Genomic DNA, 10,509 nt, shown 5'->3' with positions numbered 1-10,509 from the left:
AAAGTTCTGTGTTCATCACTTCTTAGCTATAAAATTGTAGTGCACAATTGAGTCTTATTACAAGTTTTTGATATTTTTCAAACTGCTGTGAGACACATTCGTCTTAGCACCAAAAACTCTGAAAAAACCTTAAACTGGTGTTTTAAATAAACTTTGTTTTTGTTTTTGTTTTTTAAATAACCTATGACCCCTTTACTCAATACTAAGTTTTAAACTCATATTTACTCTTTTTCAGTCATATATATAAAGAAAAAATCACACTATATTAAGATAGTGTCAAATACTGCCCTTTTTCTCTTGATATAGGCAAGAGTTCCCTTCCCTTCCCTTCCCTTCCCTTCCCTTCCCTTCCCTTCCCTTCCCTTCCCTTCCCTTCCCTTCCCTTCCCTTCCCTTCCCTTCCCTTCCCTTCCCTTCCCTTCCCTTCCCTTCCCTTCCCTTCCCTTCCCTTCCCTTCCCTTCCCTTCCCTTCCCTTCCCTTCCCTTCCCTTCCCTTCCCTTCCCTTCCCTTCCCTTCCCTTCCCTTCCCTTCCCTTCCCTTCCCTTCCCTTCCCTTCCCTTCCCTTCCCTTCCCTTCCTTCCCTTCCCTTCCCCTTGGTCTGCCAATGCCACCTACCAAAGGTAAACAAAGTAAGCTAATTTACAGTTATAAATCATTCATTCTCCATATAATATTTTGTAGAAGCCTTCAGGAAATAAAATGGTAAAATAATAATAATTTAAAAAAAAATCTTTGGTTGATGGTAATAATAATATCATTGGAAAAAAAAAAAAAAGTTATCTAATATCCTTAGTACCTTAGTAGCTGGGATAGAATACATTTTATGCAATCTATTCAGAAGTATGAGACAATAAGCTATAGGACAACACTTTTTTAGGCAAAAAAATGAAATTTGGAAAATATAAGGAGCAATGATCGTGGAGGTAAAGGGGATTCCTGGTAGAATTTTGAAATCAGTGAAATCAGAAAATATATCAAAAAAAGAAAGAACTTTTCTCAAGCAAAAATACTCTGCAATTAATATATATTTTTAGCAAAAATAAAATATCTCATATATCATATCATGATATCATGATATCATGATATCATGATATCATGGTATGAAACCTTTTTGCTTTTCTCACAGTCATCTCTGCTTTGCTAGTTCTAATCTATTTCTCTGTACTCTGTTCACTGTACTACTCCTTAGACTTGATTCTATAGAGATTCGAAATTCTAAACACATATAGAATTTAGAATCTATAGAGATTCGGAATTCTAAACACATTATTAGAATCTGGATAGATTTTCAAGACATAACCAAAGTCCAGGTTTGACCGTTCTCAGAATACTGATAAAGTCTCCATAGTAAATAACAAGGAACATCTCTTTTGAAGGCTCTGTTTCAGAAAAGAATCTGTAATGGGAAAATTGACAAGACTTCCAAGCTATGATGGAAGAATTTTGTTCTATCGAATTTGATTCCTAGAGCAAGTATATTTCTGGCTTATCTTCAAAATAAATGCATTTTGAAAATAACCGATGAGATCAATTAAGAATCCCTAGCTACCTAAAGTTGAAGATACAAATACTGCACTTACATTCTCCATGGATTTTGTATCATATTGCATTCCCTTCACAATCTAGTGTCTGCAGAGTCATGTAGTCAGTTGTGGATGGTATGACTAGAAACTGCCTTTTGCTACAACTTCTTCAACAATAAAGGATTTTAAAACACCTGGAAAGGACAGTAGCCTGACCTTTGAGAAAATCCTCTGTATAGGAAATTTGGACAAAAATTTCTTTTAAAATGCTTCTTTTTTTTTGTGACCATATTTTTTTCATTAGAATTTGTGATTTTCTGTTCTTTGATTTGAAATTTGATCTGTTACATGATGCTTCAAATTGTAAATTTAAGTGTATACTGAAGGATGAAGACTTGATTCACTTTCAGGTAAGAAAATAAAAGTACCAATGCTTAACTTAGAAATCCCTTCACTGAGAACTAAGTTATACAGTTTGCTTTTGAGCCTTTGACATGAAATTCTGACACAGAGGAATAATTTCTGGACACATAGACAAGGTTATGCATGCTTCTCTCACAATTTGAGATAATGTCATCATTAGCTAATTTAGGAGGAAAAAAAATGAAGATAAAAGGAAATTAGATGTGAATTCCATTTTAATACCATTTTCAGAGTGCACAGTTCAGGATTTATGGCTAAGGGAAAGAATGTACTCTGTTCACCAAAACTCATTGGATCTGAAGAATCACCTTATATCCTCAGGCATGTTTTAGCATCAGGGAGACAGATCCTTTTCTGTTAAACACCTTGAGTCAAAGACAGTATGGGAAATCAGGGAAAACAGAGATTTATAATGAAGAGAAAAAAGGAAAAGAATTGTTACAAAGCTTTTATAATGAGTTATTTAAAGAACTGGAGAAGGTAGAATTAATTTACATGAATTAACTGTTTAAACAACTGAACCACAGTTTTAACCATGTAAGCTATGTAAACTATTTAACAATAGTTTTAATAGTAAAGCGTAGTTTTATAGCTCTCAGTTCTTTCAAGATGACAGACCAGGAAATCCTGTTAGTAGTAACCCAAACTGTGTATGTGTTATATATCATTGCTCATATGAACAACATCTTTTCAGTTCATATAAATTTTACCTAAATATGTCTCTTATTTCTTTAATCTGCTAACATTGTGTAATAAAATAAATACTATGTAGATATAATAATATGAAATATGCAATTTGATACAAAAAATAACAAAAAACATGACAAAGCTTGTTAAATTGTTAGTTTAACAATTCAAAATTTGCCTATCCTTGAGATGTTCGCACGCATTACATTTATCAAGGTCATAGAATGGAGTGGATGGAGTAAGTATTACTGGTAAAAGTATAAGTAATGATTATTGCAACAGGAAACTACATCTGAGACATTTGTGTAAAAACATTCCAACTTTCCATTTGTTTTAAGACAAACAAAAGTACACTTTTGTGTACTGAGTCCAATGTTCATCAATTATACTAACTGACAATTGAGACACAATATCTTAAGAGGCTGTCTTTTTGTCTAATTCATGTTTATGTTTTTTTCTGTAAGTATCTCAGGTAAAAATAAATCAATTTTTATACTGTGATATTTTTTCTTCCTCCATTATGAGTTTGATACATATCCTTTATAAAGCATTATGCAAATATATTTTTTATCTGTAAAACACCAATTCCTTTCTGCGGGAAAACAAAACAAAACAAAACAAACAAACAAACAAAAACCAAAAACAAACAAAAAATATAACAGCCCACTATGAAACATTTTTAAAAGTATATAATAGAAGTCTATTAAAAAATGTAAATCCATGATAGCAGTCTATTTTCAGCAACTTGCCTAAAACATAAGGACTTCAGTGATACCCTTCAATATTTTACAATTTTATATGGATAAAGTCTTCAGCCTTCCTGATTATTTAAACAGGAATTGGAATGTACTAATGCTTCTGGGAAGTTGAAACATTTCAAGAGAAACTAGGAATTATAGTTCCTTCTTTCTTTTGTAATGTAGATGTTTGTTATGAAGACATTTATGAGGTCTAAAAGAAACAGCATGTGATGTAGAAAGTATTTTACACTTTCCATCACAGTCATTTTCTGTTTTGTTTTTTTTTTGTTTTTTTTTTTTTTTTAATAAAAATGTTCTAAACGTTCTGTAAAATGCTTGCTGAAGTAATTAGGTGCAATATGAAAGATTTGTGTCCTCATGTAGGAGAAAATTTCATTGTTTAGGGCAACAAATTTGGTGAGGGGTCTGAAGAACAAGTCTTATGAGGAGTGGCTGAGGGAGCTGGGATTGTTCAGCCTGGAGAAAAGGAGGCTCAGGGGCAACCTTATTGCTCTCTATAGGTACCTTAAAGGAGGCTGTAGCGAGGTGGGGATTGGTCTATTCTCCCATGCACCTGGTGACAGGACGAGGGGGAATGGGCTAAAGTTGTGCCAGGGGAGTTTTAGGTTGGATGTTAGGAAGAACTTCTTTACTGAAAGGATTGTTAGGCATTGGAATGGGCTGCCCAGGGAAGTGGTGGAGTCACCTTCCCTGGAGATCTTTAAAAGACGTTTAGATGTAGAGCTTAGTGATATGGTTTAGTGGAGGACTGGTTAGTGTTAGGTCAGAGGTTGGGCTAGGTGATCTTGGAAGTCTTTTCCAACCTAGACAATTCTGTGATTCTGTGAAAATAACTACGACTTGAGAAACATGGAAAAAAATATGATTATAAATATTTTCTGTAGAAATAGGATAAACTCATGAAATATAAAATCAATATGCAGAAAAAAAAAAAAAACGTGCTGTCATCTCTGAATCCCTTATATAAATAGAAAGCAGAGAGATAGACAGATTTTGTTTGGAACTACTTTGACTCCAAACTCTTAAATGTTGGCAATATGCTTTTAGCAGCTATGCTTTTAGAACTAGAAAATCTTATCTTCTGACAGGAATCTCTGATTTTTATTCTGTATTTCTGTATTTTATTATTATTATTATTTATATTTTTTAAAATATATGTCTGTATTTTATTATTTAAATAGTCTTCCCTCCAGAAGTCCAGGGTGGCAGTTCTGCTAACCCACCTCCTTACGAGAATTGAAAAACATTAGTTCATGACCACTATGCCCAAGACAGCCTCCAACCTTTACATCACCCCTACAGGTCCTCTGTTCTCCAGCAAAAGATCCAGTGGGATCCAGAGCTGTGCTTTGTTGGCTCATTCACCAGCTGTGTAAGGAATTTATTTTCCACACGTTCTAGGAACGTCTTAGACTGTTTCCTGTCTGATGTTTTATTTTCAGCAGACGTGGTGAGCTGAAATCCCACATAAAAACAAGGGCTAGCTATTTCAAGACTTCTCCTAGTTGCTTATAGAATATTTTGTTTGCCTTTTCAGCCTGGTTGGGTAGTTGATAGCAGACTCTCACCATGGCATCTGTCTTACTGACCTTCCCCTTAATTCTTACCCACAAACACTCAACCGTGTCATCCTCATTGTTCAGCTCTAGATGATCAAAATGCTCCCCATAGAGGGCTACCCCACTGCCTCTTTTTCCTAGCCTGTCTCCTAATTGGAGTTTGTAGTCATTCATCACAGCACTCCAGTTGTGCAAGCCATCCTACCATGTTTCTGTGATGGCAACCATGTCATAGTTTACTTGCTGCACAATGGCTTCCAGTTCCTCCTGTTCATTGCCTGTACTGTGTGTTGGTGTAGGTGTACTTCAGCTGGGATAGCAAACCTGTCACTTTTTAGTGATTTCATATATATATTATATATTTAGTGATTTCATATTATATTATAGTTCTACTTTACATCTGTGACTTGAAAATACATATTACCCCATACAAATGAGAACATGAGACAGATCATTATTCTTACTGATTTCTCATTTAAAATTTCTCCATCTGCATATTGTACATTCCAAATTCTACATAACTACATGTTCTCATTCTACGTATCTACGTACTCTACCCTTGTTAACCTTACAGCTTTCTGTTGCTACATAGGTACAACATCTAATGATTCAAAAATGAGACAAAAAGGAAAAATTCACAAGAGAGATTACAAAATTAAAAAATTACAAGAGAGGCATGTAGCTTCAGGACTTTTCCACCAAAGTGTTTTAGACTTCAATTTATGTTTCTTCTAAATGTTTAATTTGAGATTAACTTCTGTTTCTATTGTAGCATTCACATGTTTAGGGATTTTCAGGATTCTTTTACTTGCCTATATCAGTTAAAAAAATCATTAAATTGAAGTTTCTGTAATGAACTTCAGATAAGCATGCACAAATTTCATCTTTTATTTGATTCATATGGAATTCTTAAATATAGTGACTCGGTTCTCCCATCTTTCTCTATCTATTTTTCTGTTTCTCTCTGCTTGCATAATGCTTGCATAAGAGCTTTTTTCTCCTCTATCCAAATTGTTTATTTTCATGCTACTTTGGGAGTATTTCCAGATAATCCTCATTTATTATATGATTGGCTACTTGCCATTCCATGTGTTTGGCAGAGCATTGAACAGACTGGCATTGCATTCCAAATTAGGTCTGTTTATATTTATGGGATGTTCATTAGGTTACAAGACATCTTCATTTGACTCAGGGGATAAACCTAGACAACTTTTGACTTAATTGTTGTCTTGATATCTCCACTCTTTAACATATTTGTTTACTACAGGATGTTTTTGAATATATATGATTTTTTTTTTCTTTTATAGAGTGATACAATCTGTTTTAAGCGATCTCCATGTCAACTCATTATGACAGCTAGTGCTGAAATCAATGAAATCAACAAGCACATTGAGATCTGTCATTACTCAAAATTTGTTTTCTAGCAGTAAGGCCATCATCTTCCAATACAAAAGCCAAACTGTCCAAACTAAAGTGTCTCCCTTATTATGGACAGGCTGTAGACACAATGCACTAGATAGTTCAGAGCTGAATCTGTGGTGCTTGAACTGTTGTATTTCCCTCTGACATACTCATGCACACATTCACATACATGCATACAGACATACACACAAATTTATATGTATAAATATAATTAAGACTAGGTTCTCCTTTGCAAATCATGATCATTTCAGAACTTGATGCCAATTAAGCTTGTTTTATTCTTGTCTCCTGATGTGTTTCAAGTACTGCTGAAAGCATTTCACAGACTAAAATTTTGGTATCATTCAGTAAAATGACAGAGCTCTTTGAAAACTATCTATAGCCTATACTACACTGTCCTTTTTACAGCAGTGCCAATGTGCTCAAACTAAAGTCATATAATTTCCTGTCTACTGTAACCCCAAGGACCTATCAGCAGAGTTTCTCCTTCCAGTGGTATGTATCATTTTCTTATTTCTCATGTATTTCTTAACAGTTTTTCAAGGTAATTCTCAAAGTTATAGTAAGCCATTGGAAGTTTACTAAATTGTTTCTATGTTTCTTAACTGTGAAGTACTGTAAATTTGACCAAGTTGTTGATTGCCCAATGTTTCTTTTGGAGAAGTTTTGATTCTTTCATAATATCTTCCTCAGCTAAAATACATCTGAAAACAGTTAAACATCCTTATAAACATTTAGGTATGTTTTAGCTGCTTACTTGTCAGTTTACAGTCCTATCAATTATGGGAACAAACTTTATCAAGTTTAGCTCATCCTAAAAACAATTTTCCTAAAAGTTTATTACATATTGTTCTGTATGACTTTTGTTAGTTTGCTGTTACTGACCTCTATGTAAGGCTATTTTTTCTTTATTTTAGCTCCATATTCCCCATTTAATTCAGAATTGCCTAAACATACTCAGAAGGATTCAGCTTGCTTTTTATGGTATCAGCATCGGTAAACATCAAGACTGCATCTGAGTATAGGTAGCTTCATTTTATTTCTCAGAATAAACTCAAATTAAACCTTACTGCTTTGGGGGAATCAATCATGACTAAAGATCAATTAATGGTTCTTTCACCCAGAGTTGACATTGTTCATATCATTTATGTATCCATCTAAGAAAATACAAAATGTAGTGATTAAAACTAAGTTAAGTAAACAGTCCACTCCGGACTTCTGGCTATTAGGAAACATTCCTTTTGATAGTTGTGTACTATGTTTGTATATATACTGAATTTAAATGTCAATTATATTTTTTTCACTATTTAAATTTTATTTTATGTTACTTACATATTTATTTTAAGATACAGGAATATACATCATTGAATACCAACTGCACTGCTATAGTTTCAAAGAAAATCAAAATAATAATAATAATAATAAAAAGATATCTTTCTATATATACTTCTCTGATCTTTATTCTAGATGTAACTTTCTCCAAAATACTTACTTTGCATCATCCATTATAGGAATACCAGAGGACGCCACACATTTCCACACAGTCTGCCAGCAAGCTGACAATCAAAGTAAATATGATTTTTGAAGGTCAGTTTTTTAGGTGCCTTTCGGAATTCTTGAAGTTTTATATCACTCCTGAATCTACCATTCTGCTTCTCAACCTTTGCTCTGGAAGAAAATATATGAGTTACTGTTAATCAGTTATTAATATCAAATTTAGTAGCTGTTAAAAATAATAAAAATATTATGAGCTTTTTGGGGGGTTTGTTTTAGCTTTCATTAAAGTAAACATAAAAACAAAAGGAATTAATGAAGTTTACTCAAGAAATGTTATTTTATCTTATTTCTACAAAATACATTTTTTTTTTCAGAAATATTTTAGTTTTTAGTTTGTATGTAGATGTAAATTATCTGCAGTGCCAAAGCTATCACTTTCTTTCCAGAACAGACTGTCTCTACTTTAGCACTTCTTTCCCAACACTCTTTGTCTTTCATTAAATCATAGGACCTTTGATGTGTGAAATCCACGATAGGTTTAAACTTAGAACTGTAAAAACATTGATGCAAATCCTCTGAAGTATTTGTAAACAATTAATTTTTTCTAGACTGATGCTCTGCTCCATTAGAAGTGGGTCACCTGAAGCAGAGTTAGAAGAACTGGAGTTCAATTGTATGTGGTAAATGACAACTTTTATTTAGTCATTCTTTAAAAGAAACACATTGCAATTTTCAGAGTACAGCTGATCTCATGGTAAAATAGAAGTCTAATAACTAATAAATCATCTTCTGTTTTCTTTCTTTCTTCAAAATAGCTTTGAATAAGAAACTCGGACTATTTTCTTAGCTTGTATGTAAAGCTAAACCAAGGTGACATGAATCTTAGCTTTCATTTCTAAGAAAGATGGACATGCACCAGTTGTAAGTAAACATAGATAAGCATGGCTATGTACCTGGCCAGTAAATCACATAGTGTTCTAGTTATTATACAGTGATCAAAATGCTGTTATATGAGAAGAAAAATTTTTATATTCCTTTATCATGCTTATATTTTAATTTTCTTAAGTATGTGTGTTGACAAGACTTTTAGAGCTCATGGCTTCTTTGATTCACTCATATCCTGAATGCCTATAATTAACACTGACAAGGAATCACAACTAATATAACCTAAATCACATTTCAAACACATATTGTGAAACATGGTGCAGTATGTTAAGAAAAAATTGAACAACAACTAAACTTTCACAATTAATAAATTCAAATCATAATGTAAAAGGCTACAAGAACTAAAACAAACCAGAAGAGTGAACTGAACGGTGTACAAATTCTCTCAAATGTTCTTCTCATCATTTTCTGCTAGTCATTTCTCATGACAAAATCTTGGGGAAGCAAGCTAATTTCTTAAGCTTAGGTTTGTGTCCTCCTGTTTCTCCTTGTCTGTTCCAAGGCAGCTCTTAAACGCTTATGGGGAAAATGTCATTAAAAGATTCTCCTTTGCATGTGTGCACTGCCAAAAGATTAAAAGGTTCTCATACCTATATGACATGAAACAGGTTGATTGGAGATTCTTCTCTCTTCTGCCTCTAGGTATATTCAGTAAAACCTACAGATATGGAAAAACATTTTCTGAGGCCAGATGCAGTACCATGTCTGTAGCAAAATCAAGAAGGACTTAAAAGTATGAGTATGGAAGAAAAAGGTAAGCACTGGAAAGTCTGTGAAAAACTGGGGGAAATCCAAAAACTGGATAAACCTTGGACAAATATGTATGTTATGTAACCTTTTAGCCTGGCAAATTGGGTGACAAATATGTGATGAAAAATTATAGCAGTTTTGTTTTGTGAAGACAAAGTAGAAGAAAATCTGGAAAAAAAAAAAAAAAAGAGAAAATTCTTCTGAAAATGCTCATGAGAGGTTATGTCCACTTTACAAATACAGTACTAATGCCAGTTTTTCATTTAAATTTTCTCAAGAATGTGTAGCTGCAGTATAGAAAAGACAAGTATGTTCTAAACTAAGTGTAGTAAAATTATTGAAAGATTATAAGATTTTTGTTACAGAATGGAAAAAGGAAGATACTGGAAGAAAAAGTAAAAGGATTAGGTGGAAGTAAATACTGATCAAATAGTTAATTGGAGTAATTACCTCCAATTAGGTAAAGGGCCTGGAGAAATTATAACTAAAGATATGAAAAGGTTGTAAATAGAGTTGTAAGATTAAACATGTCTTATGGACCCAATTCTTTCTCCTTGGTAGCCCAGTAGAAAGTGTCCTACAGTACATGCTGTGAGGGTTGAAGTCTAGAGCAGGAAAGCACCATCAAAGCTGGATGTGAACTCAAGGAACATATTGAAATGTTTGCCTAAGGAGTAATAATTATTATTATAAATAAATTAATATAAATAATAACAATAACACTAATAAATGAGAGTAGAAAAAAAAACACACAATAAATTAAAATTTAATCTCTCTATTAAATACTTCAAGTTATTTTGATGCATTTAATAGATCTGTTTCTTCATCCTATGCATAAGATGTGTCTGACATCCTTTCCACATGTGGTCATAGACACTAACTGGTTATGATGTCAAGAAATAAGCTCAAAGGTCTTTGGCAGGGCTGACAGTGTCTTCACAT

At 33.2% G+C, this 10,509-nt stretch overlaps 1 long non-coding RNA gene across 1 annotated transcript; it reads right to left on the bottom strand.

Moving 5' to 3' along the window:
• Positions 1-1,906: 1,906 nt before the first annotated feature.
• On the bottom strand, positions 1,907-9,561 carry LOC137853045 (uncharacterized). The gene is made up of 3 exons (XR_011094188.1): positions 9,408-9,561; positions 7,868-8,043; positions 1,907-2,106 (listed from the first exon to the last, which is right to left on the bottom strand). It is a non-coding gene; the product is annotated as an uncharacterized lncRNA (long non-coding RNA).
• Between the last annotated feature and the right edge of the window lie 948 nt (positions 9,562-10,509).

This window comes from Anas acuta, chromosome 3 (assembly GCF_963932015.1).
Source record: "Anas acuta chromosome 3, bAnaAcu1.1, whole genome shotgun sequence".
Lineage (NCBI taxonomy): Eukaryota > Metazoa > Chordata > Aves > Anseriformes > Anatidae > Anas > Anas acuta.
Note: the sequence above shows the minus strand (reverse complement) of the source record. Positions and strands in the feature narration are given on the sequence as shown.